Genomic DNA, 11,202 nt, shown 5'->3' with positions numbered 1-11,202 from the left:
TGGTGCCTGGGATTTCCCCACACTATCTGGGAAGATAATCAGCCCCAGAGGATGCTCGAAGCCATTACTAGGGGCTTTAAAGCCTCCTCTCACCAACATGAAGCTGCTGCTGTTGTCATGAGGTCCTAATGCTCTCAGTCAGTGGCAGAGGAAACCTCCCCTGCCCAAGAGCCTTAAGGAGATGAGTGAGCCAACACCTGACACAGCTCCCAGTCTTCAGGAATGATTGCTGAGTCCACTTTTGGGACACCCATGTGGAAAAGGATCCCATTCCTGCCTGCAGGAGCGCAGGGTGTTTTCTTTCATGGGTTTGCCATGCACAGGTAGGCACAATTAGCACTAGCAGGTTACAGGAGGCCTGGGTGACAGGTGAGCACAGCAGCAGGACGGGACTTTGCTCCTGAGAGCTCCTTTGAAGGTCAGGGTTGGAGCAGGCTGCAGTCTGGCTTCTCAGATGTGCTCATCCACAAGCCCCAGCCAAGCTGTTTGCAGAGAAAGTGAGAGGAATCTCCCCATGGCTTCCAGAGACAGAGTGGAAGGCAGCAGAGTGAAAATAACAGGATCCCTACTGGGAAATGATTCACTGTGTCTCTTGCTCTTTCTGCCTCTTTATCATTACCGCTAATTATTTCTACCCTGGCAGCATGTCCCCAGGCCATGCAGTGACAGACAGCAAGGGTGACAGTCCCTCCTTCAAGAGCAGAGCACTGCTTGGGGCATGTTAAACCTGGGATGTTGATCTGTGGAGTTCGAGGCTGCTCCCTTCTGTCTGTACCCTTTACGTAAGCAGGGCTGGTTCTGGCTGTTTCAGAGCAGGGAAACCCCTCCCAATCACTTCTACTCCTGAGAAACAGAAGATGAAGTTCAATGCAAATCCTTTGCTCTTCAACACATAGAAATGCAGTGGCTTCAGCCTGCCATGTAAGCTCAGGATCTCTGAAACACAGCCCCCAGCTCTCAGCTGCGAGGTACAGAGCACAGCAACTTGCACTCCACAGGACTGCGAGGCACGATGAAGGCATTGCCAGCCCCTTTGCCTTTAAAATGCCATGGCAGCACAGAGGCTTCGGCAGAACACCTCTGCTCTCCAGAGCTGTGCCTCTTCAGCCTTTCCTGATGAAGACCTGGGGGACTGCTTACTTCGCATACACCAGAGGCAATGGCTAGGGTGAGCAGCCTGCAGCCAGAAATCCCCAGTGCAGAGCACAGGCGATTGCCCTCCACGAGCAGAGGCTTCGGAGCCGAGCCGTGCTGAGCAGAGAACCCCTCCGGTGACAGAGCCATGTGTGCCCGGGAGGAGCTCGGCTGAAAAGCAATGCAGTAAGTGAGCGGGATATTGCAGCAGGCACCGCTGCCCTGGGCTGAGCAGCAGCTGGAACCTTGCGGCTGGCGCTGGGAGGGGGACATCCTCCAGCCCGGGAGCGGTGTCAGCTGCGCGGCTGTGTGGCGGCTGCCGTTGTCCGTCAGGAGGGGAAGGAGCCGAGCGGCTGTGCCGCGGCTCTGCCTGCGCCTGGGTGTTGCAGGGCAGCGCCGGCTGCGCGCTCCGCTGCTGCCAGCTTTTCTCTGTAGTCATCCTGGGCACTGCTTGGGCAGAGACGGTGCTCAGCAACTTACTGCCAGCATACCTCGGTGTGCTCTTTCCCGGTGGTACAGCTGCAAACTCTTTGCTGTGCTCTGAGCATGGCTTTACGAGAGCCGTGCCTTTGGCTGACGGTTAAGGGCAGGTTGCGGCCACGGGAAAGAGTGCCTCGGCGACAGGTAACACTTACTTGACTTCTGCAGCTATGGCTCACTTCTAATTTGGGCGAAATTCTTCAAGTGTGGTCTGCAAGTGCAGTCTCTTTTTTGCAGATAGATGTTTAAAAGCAGTAGTTTACCTCAGCAGAGCTTTGCTCCTCCTCAGCTTCGGATGTTCTGCTTCCCTACTCCGCAGCGACAGCTTTGCTGTTTGTGCTGTAGAGCAGGGAAAGCATGAGGGAAAGTTTGGGTTAGGAGAAGAGGGATTTTTGATGTGGCTTGGGAGCGTTTGCAGAACCAGAGCTCGAGCAATAATTGCAGGCCTTTGGAAGAAGCCATGCAGCATCTGAGGCAGCTTTGACTCTGCCACTTTCCTTCTGTTCATTTAGGGACTAACATAAGCTGCATTCTTCTGGTACAGCTTTGTCAGTGACTTAGGAGGCTGTGGCTTTAGAACAACTGCCTGCCTCCAGAGTAACTGCCATTTTGGGCTGCAGGCATCTTTAACTCCTCAAGGCACGCTAAATGTTTGGTGAGCAGTAGCAGCAAGTGCCAGAAGTTGGGGAGCCTTCTCTTCACTCCAATGTCGATATTAAATAGTTGCCCAGCTCTTGTAGAGGAGCACTGACAGAAGCAGTATTCCAGCTTGTCTACTGCTTAAAAGCTGAGCTTTGTTCAGCTGTTAGAAACTTTGGGGAGACAGAGGAAATCTTCGCCTGATGAAGAAAAAAACTTCCTCTTGGATCTGTCCTTTCGGTTTTGAGCAGAATTTGTGTTGTGAGTCCATCAGAAGGGATAATCCTCACAAGTGAGCTGACTGAAGTTGGAGTTCTGCTGGAAGAGGTTTTGCAGAGGTGCTGCTCGAGGTGTGTGCAGTGTTGAGCCCTAGGCAGAGTTCGGGACACCAGGGGACAGCCTGGGAGCTGTCTCCCTTTTGCAGCCCCTTGCAGCACGCCTGCCTCGGGCTCTGCTGGTAAGAGCTGCTGCCTCTCACGCCGCAGCCAGGAGAATCCTCTGCTTTTTGCCTCAGAGTACCCTTCTGACATATGGTGCTATTGAGTTGCAATCATTAAGGTAATGAGCAATTAATAAGCCATGATTATTCTTCATTAGCTGTACAACTTTGAAGGTGGGCAGATCTACAAGAAGGGTGAAGCACATCTCAACCTGCTTGGCTCCCCTCTTGCCTTCCTCTGCTATCCTAACTTCTTTGCAGAGTGCTTGGGAGGTGTTCCAGCTGCTCTCAGCTAAGGACCTAAACCTCAGCTGAGTGTGATTTTCCCAGTAATGTAAGCACCTACCCACAAGATCAGTGTGATGGCCTCACAGTCAGTGTGCATTTCCCCATCCTCTCCATCCAGATAACCAGCAAAGCCAATAATGAACTGGGAGCAGATGAGGATTTATTCTAAGATCCCTCTGAACCAGCATCACAAACCTAGCAGTGATTCACCTGTCCTGAGGGACCAGCAGGGATTTTGCCTGAGCTAGAACGTACTTAGGTCAGGCAGTTTTGGTGGCATTGTCATCAGACATCCTCCAGGTAAATTAACTCAGGTTATTTAATGAGATACTCTTTGCCAGTTGCTTCCCCTGAGGAGCAAACCGGGGAAGGAAAAGAAATGTGAATCAGAGCTGATGTTGGGAAGATGCTGGACTCATGATGAGAGCCTCAAGACGGAAAGACAGATTACAGCTGGGTTTATGCCCTCCTGCAATCCTGAGTCTCTAATCAGAATGCACTTCCCAGGCTGGAACCTCAGAATTACTTGCCAGATATGACTGTTCCTCTTGAATCTCATTTCCCAGCAGTCTGGAATAAGGATATTAGTCAACAAATGTTTGTTCTTGTTCATCCTGCCTGTTAAGTAACTGTGGCAGGAGCCTTGCCTCATAAGTCAAGTTCACTTTATTGCCTTGCAGCCTTAGAGAGAAACATGCAAAGGGAAGTTTACTAATTTTATCCTACATTGGCAGTAATGAGTTTGAAGTCAATCTAATTAGCTAACAGTAGCTGCTCAGCATTAGTAGACACCTAAACTACTTTTGTTTGCATCACTGTATCTCTACCCCTTTTTGACTTGCAGAAGCACTGTTGTTTCCTTGCAAGATGAAGTATGACTGCACCATCTCATCATTTAGCTACCAGGGACAAAACTTCCAGCTTGAGGCTGCACAAATAGAGATGCTCCAGAATTCCAAAGCACAGTGAGAATGTGTCAGAGCTGCACCAGGACCCCGTGGTGTGGCCAGTGTCACCTTCTGCTCTGGCACAGGGGTTGGACCTCTGAGAGGAGAGATGTGCTTTGTGCAACTGGGGGCTAATCCCTTCCTTCTGTCAGAGGGTGATGGCTAATATGGAAGTTAAAATAGGTTCTTTAGAGAGACTCTTAAGAACTGTTGTAGTTGGAGGTGTCCCTGCTGACTGCAGGGGGCTTGGACAAGACAACCTTCGAGGGTCCCTTCCAGCTCAATGCAGTCTGAATCTGTCTCAATCTTTCGAGGTCCCTTCCAACCCCTAAGACTGTGATTCTGTGGTCAAGAGATGGGACCTGCAGCAGCTGCTCAGAGAGCAGCTTAGCTGTGCTCACCCCCGAGCAGGGAGTTTGTGTCCCATGCTCAGCAGAGCTGTCATGTTTGTCAAGAGCGATGCCTTGCAGCTAGTGACATCCACAGTGTGCCACACACCTCATCAGAAGTTTCTTTCTGGCTACAGAAGCACATTTTCATCCTTCCCTCTTGTTCAAGGGTAGGCTTTCTGACAGTGTCAACTACTTAGGTATGCTGCATAGTAATTATTTTATTCATATGTATGAAAGCAGATCCATCAGAGTCTTCATTATACTTATCTGCTGTGAGCATGGAGTTTAATGGGGTTTCAGATCTCTGCTTAGACCATCCATTTTCAACAGCAAAACCAAGCTGCTATTGTTGGCTGCTATCACTTCTTACCAAGGGCCATTGCTTAATGCTCCCTAATAGCTACAATTCAGAAGACTTTCTCTGCCACAGTGATGCCCTTCACCTCCCACAGGAGCCCCAGAACCTCCTGTGTGTAAAGCAGCAGTGCAGGAGCATTCAAGGAAGATCAGAGGACTAAAAGCGAGTACTTTCTAAATACTGCTGCCTGAGCTCTTGTTTTAAACAGGAGCACAAACAAGGTGCTTGCCTTCTCCAAGTGCTAGTCAAAAGGTGTCGATATGCTCCTCAAAACCATCCAGAATTAGAAAGACCAAGCTTTACATTTGGCAAAGGGTCTCCACAGTGCACCTGCAAGGCAGGTTGACCTTCAGGAGATGCAGAACTGGTCTACAATTCCTCCAGCATTCTGCCTCCCTTCTCTAAAGCTGTAGGCAGGAGTTCTGCCACTCTGGCCTTCTGGGGGGTAATTCCATCCCATGGAACTTGAAAACAAGGCTGAGAGGGTCTGTATCCTAATAAACCTGATGGTCAGGGGCAGATCACAAGTCAGATAGCCAGTGTGCACAGCCACATCTGGAGGAAACTCCAAATGCTGTGTGCTCAGTTCTGATCCTTCCTGAGTTAGTTCAGGGACTCTTTAATGATCTTTTCAGCCCTTCTGGCTGTGAATGCAGTGGAGGCAGCAGCAGGGAGGGTGTGCTCGAGTGGTGGCTGCAGACACCTGCCTTTTGTCAACATCACTTTAGCATTTAAGTTTCAGATCTCTTTTGTCTAGCCCTGGTGAGACCAAGTCTCAGGGGGTCCTATCCACAGCTCCTCTGAATTCCTTGCTTGCAGCCAGAGTGATTCCCAGACAGGAAGAACATCAGAGCCCCAGTGTCAGTCAGTACTTGGTTCAGAAGGAAAGATGAGGAAATGAGACAGAAGGCTGCTGAAAACACAGATGCTCACATTTGCTCTGCTGGAAACAGAACAGGGATTTCTTCCCTTTCATCAGAACTCACAGGTCTGCTCAGTGCCTTGCTTTAGGCTCTCGGTTGGAGCTGCTGGCTGTGAAGAACCACAGGTTCCAGCACATCTAGCTCCTTGGGCAGGAAAGCCTCCCCTTTCCCTCCCTGCCCTGTCTGATTCCATGATTACTGGAGGATTTGCTCCACCACACATTGACTTTGTATTCTAAACTGCTCCTGAGAAGCTGATGTTGCCCATCCAAATTTTGTTTCCACATTCAAATTCAAGCTCCCACTCTCTCTGTCAGTGTCACCAATAGATCTATAACTTCTTACCCAATAACCCTCTCACACCATATGGTGCAGAATTGTTCTGGATCATCACCAGCCTAGTTTAAAATTCAGCCCTCAGTCTGAGCATAATTCAGGCAGGAGGAGATGCAGTCAGAGATCATTTTTCCAACCTCACATGCAGGCATTAACTGTTTGTCATAGTGAGTCCTGGCATACTGATTCCTCTGCCTCCATGACCAAATGGAGCATCTGGTCAGTGGGGCAGCTCAGCTAATCTTCATAGAATCAGCCAGGGTTGGAGGGGACCACAAGGATCAGCCAGTTCCAACCCCCCTGCCATGAGCAGAGACCTCCTACCCTAGAGCAGGCTGCCCACAGCCTCAGCCAGCCTGGCCTTAAACACCTCCAGGGATGGGGCCTCAACCACCTCCCTGGGCAACCCATTCCAGCCTCTCACCACTCACATGGTGAAGAAATTCCTCCTCACCTCCAGTCTGAAGCTACCCATCTCCAGCTTTGCTCCATTCCCCCTAGTCCTGTCACTGCCTGATAGCCTCAGAAGTCCCTCCCCAGCGTTTTTGTAGCCCCCTTCAGATCCTGGAAGGCCACAATAGTTTTGTGATCCTTGTGCTATCTTCCTGGGGGAATCAGGAGAAAGAACACATCCCATTGGTACCTCAGAGCAGCTGAGCAGCCACTCTGAGAGGTGACTTTATAGGGCCTGGTGGGAGCCAGGAGCTGAAAGACCCCTCAGGGACTTTGCTAAGAAGCAGGAGTGAAGAAAAGAGGAAGCCCTAGCCCTCATCAGAGGAGGAGCCAGTGTTTTGTCAGCAAAGTGTCTGCCCTATTGGTAGCCCAAATAACGACGCATCAGAACCGCTCACAGTCAGGAGGCTTGGGCAAAGCAAACCAGAAAGGCTGTGCTCTGGAAGAAATAAACTGCTTTACTACTGCCTTCCATTTGGGGGATTCTTTAGGATTAGTGCTTCAAAGCTTCCATCCAGGAGAGCACTTTAGAAACAGGAATTATAGCTCCTTGCACAGCAACCTCAAGAGAGTTCCAAAGGCTGCAGATCAAAGTCAGACAAATGGGGAAGTTCAATCACCTCTGCATTCAGAAGCACAATTCACGAAATGCTGCTGCCTTTTTTGGGGGTTGCTGTTGCAGTTTTACATGCTTGTCTCTGTGCTTCATAGGAAGAGAAGGGATTTCTGCTGTCTGCAGCTGCCAACCGACAGAAAACAGAGTTTCCTGGGTTCTGTTCTGCTGCTGAGCTCTCCGAATCATTGCTGCAGTTTCTCAGATTGCAAGCAAAAGGCAGCCAGAAAGGAAGGTCTCAAGTACAGGGGATCCAAGCTGGGTCCAGTTGCAAAAGTCTTTAGAGAGCTCTCTCCTGCCTGCTTTCCTGGGCTGCACGTGGCAGATGCCCAGCACTGCATCCTCTCCCACCCAGGTTGCCACACCACTGCGGCATCTGCAGCTCCCTATGCTCACTGGGGCAGGTTTTCCTGTTCACACAGCTCCTGCTGCCACGTCATGGCATTTTCCTTCTGCCAGACCTCAGCAGTCAGCTCTTTTAGGAGCTGCCTGAAGAAAGGGAACAGGTTGGTAATAGCAAGTGAAAAACCATCTAACCCATAATCGCATCTGTAAAGGAGTCTTTCCCCAGCTGCCTTCTGCTTTGGCTCTCGGTGCCAAATGTGTGGAAGGCAGTTCAGACTCCTGCTGCCTTTGGATCAGGACCTAAGAGACTTCTGTGAAAGGCACATTGAGAGCTGCCCTGGTCACCTACAGCCCTCTGCACCTCTAAAAGTGACTCTGCCGGCGGTGCAGAGCCAAGTGCGAGCGATGCTGACCTTGTGAGCGCTGCTGGGGTGGGCAGCCCCACGCTGGGTAAGCAGGCAGCCTGGCAGGGCCTTGCTTTGCCTGGGTCCTTGCACAGCCACTAAAGATTCATAACTGCTAGAGACAACGAGGCTCTGAGCCACCCTGCTGCTCTCCAACAGTAGTTGGATTTAAATCATCTGCAGAACAAAAGGAATATTTCAGAGGAGGGATGAAAGGGTAATACAAGCACAAATAAAGTTTGGTTTCAGGTGGAGTTTAAGTTGATGGAATAACTTTTATGATGAAGAAATACTGTGCCTAAGGGAGGACGTTTTGTACAGAGCTCCTCAGCCTGGGATTTGATTTAAACTGCCCTGTAGACATTCTTAGATCTCAAAATGCAGCCCACTGGAGAAAAGCAGCAAGAGGATGTAGCTTTCTTTTTTCCCCAACATTTACTTAACATAATCCTCATAAAGTGGAGATTTTGGCAAGGAATAGTAAGTGCAGAGAAGTGAAGCAGCAGCTCTGAAAGGCAGAAACCCAAACAACCCCAATAAATTGAGGAGGAAATGCAAGCAGCATGTGTTCCAGAGCAGACTTCCCTCCAAGAGAGCACAGCCCCACAGCGTTCAGTGCCTTCAACCCGAGAGCAAAAGCAATGTGGCACCTGAACAGGTCCCAGCTGGATAGCCCTGCCTGTGCTGAGCAGGGCAGCAGGCAGCTGAGGCGAGTTTATGCACTGCTTCATTTCAGCCTGCCTGGGCAGGACTTGTCCAGCAAGATAGACACAGGCACAGCTGATAGCAACGTTTGCTTCCAAAGCTATCCTGTGCCAACACAGCTGATGTAAGGGGAGGCTCTCCCCCTGCCAGGAAGCACAGCCCATGCAGCATCCATCCCCGAGAGCAAGAGGCTGGGCAGCAGTAAATTACAGACAGAGCATTGGATAGACACTTGTGAATGAGTACACACACAGATGCCAACCCTGGGGCTCATCTCTGGGGTTTCCTTCAGCTGCCTGTTAAAAGGGCTGCCAGGAAGAGCTTGAGAGCCACTAGAGACACCAAACAACACACGACTGCTGTAGCACTTGTCCCCGGCACGAAAGGAGCCTGCTCCGTTCCCGTGAAACAGCACTCAGTGCTTTCTGCTCCCCTTACCTGGTTGTTGTTTTCCAGTCAGCAGAACAGCTTTCTTCTGGTTCCCCTGCAGCTAGGATCTTGCTCCAAAAGGGATGCTTTCAGGTGACATTTAACCCAGCAGCCACTTGTTCCTGAGCGGGCCGCCAGGCTTTCTTCTTTCCTTTTGTCCGCTGCCGGAGTGCAAATGTGCTGAGCGCAGGACAAGCGCCGCTGTGCTGCTTCCCCGGGTGTCAAGTGTCTGGGCTTGCTGTAGCAGCAGAAGCCTAGCAGCCCACACCTCACCTGCGAAGCTGCAGGATCCGTCTCACTGCCGACACGCCACAGAGTCACCATTGCTGCCACAGCAACCCAGCTCCAGACTCGGGGTGCACGCAGAGATGCTGCCCTCCAAACCCGCTCCCTGTGCTGCAGGGACTGTAACAGAGGACCTCGCTGAACCCTTCTTAGTTCAGATTCACAGAGGCTGCAGCTTAAATTGGGAAGAGTGGTTGTGAAAGGCAGCCACAGGTGCAATCGACCTGGGCTGAGCTCTTCTGTGAAGCCTCTGATTTGCTGGTTCCAACTTACCCAGCTTCTGGGCTAGCAGGCAACTTATTACCTCGCCTCAGCTGGCAAGAGGTAGCTTCTGAAGACGCATTACCCTGCTTGCTTGCTGTCTGGAGAACATATTGGAAGTAATACTCTAACCAAATGTTCTCTACCCTAGCTGCAGTTATTGCCAAGCTGTGTGTTATGTGCTAGTAATAACTGAAAGGCATCTGCATGAGCTGGGCTAGAAATAGCTCTAGCAGCTTTGAAAGCCACTTCTGCAGGTGAATGAAGTCAGAAACTCTTCATCTCCAGGAAACATGACCCTTTCTAGTGCATTTCAAAGCCCTGGCCAGCTGGAAGCAAAGACTATAGGGAAGTGCTGCAGAGTTCATTTGGAAGCTAACTCCAGCACAGGCACTGAGAAAAATGCATTTGGCACCTAGGAGGAGGTTTTGTGGAGTCAACGCTTTCTAAGCAGAGGACAGAAGGAGCCTTGGCAAGGCTGGTGCATATATTATTGACATTTTATACCACAAAGGGGTAAACTCAGATGTAACTCCAGGCCAGCTGAAGTTGCAGTGGTCTTAAAGTCTCCTTTTCTCAGGTGATGCTGCCTGGCTCAGCCAACAGGCTCTGTGAGGGCAGGTGAGGGTCAGACTGTCACAAGAGACACACATGCAAACCCCCCACAGCTTCTGCTCTAACCTCTGACTTTCTGCATTCCCCACCACCTCCTGTCCCAAGAGCAAAGCCTCTCCATGGACAGTTGCCAGAGGATGATGTGGGGGTGTTGAGGAAGGGAATAACCAGACCTGCTTTAGGTTGTTCAAACCCAAACACTTGTTCAGAGGAACTATTCAGAGATGGGGACCAATGGCAGCTGGCATTGTGCTCAGAGCACTGCCTGGGGCAGCGAGTGCACAAGAGCTTGGCTGATAGCTTGCACACCATGCAGAAGAATTCTCCAACTGATTTTCAATCTCACATCAAGAAAAAGATTGCATTTTCTGATGTCCATGTGAACATCTTTTTGTAGCTTAAGCAAGCCCCTGCAAAATAGGAATGCCTGCAGCAGCTTTTGTGACACTGATAGCAGAGGAGGACGAGGCACTGGCACTTCTAGCAGGATTTGTCAGCTGGGTTTGGTGAGAATGGGATCTTCTGATTAAACAAAGTCTTGCTTCCTTATTTGCAGAGGGATCAGAACAGTTGTCTTCTTTTCCCATGACAGTTCATTCCTGTAATCTCCTTATGCTCCCTTACAACCTTTGGCTAAAGGGAGAGGTTTCTTAACTGCCAACTGAGGCCAGACATTAGTAATCGTAATGGGAGGCAATGGGGCAAGGCACCCTGTGAGGAGAGCAAACCAGTAACCATCAGCAGCCTGGACAACCTCACCTCCTGCTGCTTGTTCCTCTTAAAACCCCCTTTTCTTACCATGCCTCCTGTCTGTCTCCACTTGCAAGTTACATTTGCTTATACACTGAGATAGTGAAGTGTAAAGAGTTCTGTTCTAAGGAGATCATTGATAGCCACCAGTAGCCAGCACAGGACCTGCCTCTCTGCAGGACTTCCACAGCCTGTACACAGCTGAGGTAGAATCATAGAATCGAGCAGGTGGGAAGAGAGCTCCAAGCTCAGCCAGCCCAACCTAGCACCCGGCCCTGGCCAACCAACCAGACCATGGCACTAAGTGCCCCAGCCAGGCTTGGCTGCAACACCTCCAGCCACAGCCACTCCACCACCTCCCTGGGCAGCCCATTCCAGTGCCAATCACTCTCTCTGACAACAACTT

At 50.6% G+C, this 11,202-nt stretch overlaps 1 protein-coding gene across 1 annotated transcript in view; it reads left to right on the top strand.

Moving 5' to 3' along the window:
* The first annotated feature begins 852 nt into the window (after nt 1-852).
* The window catches only part of CTXND1 (cortexin domain containing 1), a 34,653-nt gene continuing 24,303 nt past the window's right edge, over nt 853-11,202 (top strand). The window contains exon 1 of the mRNA XM_064158134.1: nt 853-1,320. The gene's annotated coding sequence lies outside the window, so the exon portion shown is untranslated. The remainder of the gene's footprint in view (nt 1,321-11,202) is intronic.

Source organism: Pogoniulus pusillus, chromosome 17, assembly GCF_015220805.1.
Source record: "Pogoniulus pusillus isolate bPogPus1 chromosome 17, bPogPus1.pri, whole genome shotgun sequence".
Taxonomy (NCBI): Eukaryota; Metazoa; Chordata; class Aves; order Piciformes; family Lybiidae; genus Pogoniulus; species Pogoniulus pusillus.
This window is presented reverse-complemented; position numbering and strand designations above follow the sequence as displayed.